We start from the raw sequence: 1,320 nt of genomic DNA, 5'->3' as shown, positions 1-1,320 counted from the left end.
GGATGATACCGAGCCAAAATGGATACCTCCCTCAAAAATAGCATCAGCAGACTCAGAAAAAAATAAGACAGTTGGACGCTATCATCAAATACAAAGCTAAAACAGAACTCACGAATCCCCAGCTAAGACTGCATGATAGATTTTCCAAATTGTTTGGGAATTGCCGCCGAAAAACACTCACAAGCAAACTGATCACCCTCAGACACGATCTACGATCGGTAAGTGAAAAGCTTCGAAAACGATAAAGCACAAGTTTGCCCGAAGCCCACAAGCTGTATATCGCAGTACGAATACCATTATAGTAGTAAATCTCCTCCCCAGGAAAACCTGGAGTCATTCTGACGGGAAACCTGAAATGTAAACAAAGAACACAACTCCAATGCATGGTTAAACGACCTACGAAGTGAGTATTGTGTAAATGCCTCTCCCAAAATATATAAAATCACCAGTAAAACATTGATGGTTATGAAATTGCCGAATTGAAAATCACTTGGAAGAGACCTGATAGTAGGCTACTTGTACAAAAATTTCACGTTCTACAGGGAAATCTTCACGACTCTCTTTAAAAAGCAATAGAAGCTGAGCTAGATATACCAGATTGGCTGACTGTTGCACGGACTACTCTTATCCCCAAGAACAAAGAAACCCATGTAGCCAAAACCTTTCGGCTTCTCCTCAACAAAGCTGCTCTTAAGGAGGCCAAGCAACATCGCCATACTCTCTTAACAAAATGGCTAGACTATAAGAAGGCGTTCGACTCTGTACCTCACTCATGGATGATAGAACCACTACACCTTGCCGAAGTATCAACTCCTATAGTGAATATCATTGACAGAGTGACTACAACATAACCCGCACGGTTATCGCTGAAAACTACTAATACAAAATAACTAATGTTATGTAGGTCAATATAAAGTTTAAGACTCGTTAACGAAAACAAAACAAAAGAACACCCCAGCCTGCTAGGTGTAAAAAAACTGTAGAAAACGAATATGAAAAAAAAAAATTATGCAAACGAACGTGGGGTGGGGATTACTTTCGGAAAATTCAAAAGATCTTATTTTCCCCGCATAACTTTCAGGAAAATGGATATATATTGATGAAATTTTATAGAAATACCGTTCAAATGGCACAAATTACGATTATAGAGAAATTTCTGAGGAAAATTTTTCCGAAGGGGTGGGGAGAGGACTGTCGGAAAATTCACACGATCCTTTTTTTTTCCATCATAACTTTCAGGAAAATGGATATCTTTTAATGAAATTTTACAGAAACACCTTTCGAGCAGTATTGATAACGATTATAAAGAAAATTGTGGGG

The sequence above is a fragment of the Octopus bimaculoides genome, chromosome 3 (genome assembly GCF_001194135.2).
Source record: "Octopus bimaculoides isolate UCB-OBI-ISO-001 chromosome 3, ASM119413v2, whole genome shotgun sequence".
Taxonomy (NCBI): domain Eukaryota; kingdom Metazoa; phylum Mollusca; class Cephalopoda; order Octopoda; family Octopodidae; genus Octopus; species Octopus bimaculoides.
This window is presented reverse-complemented; position numbering follows the sequence as displayed.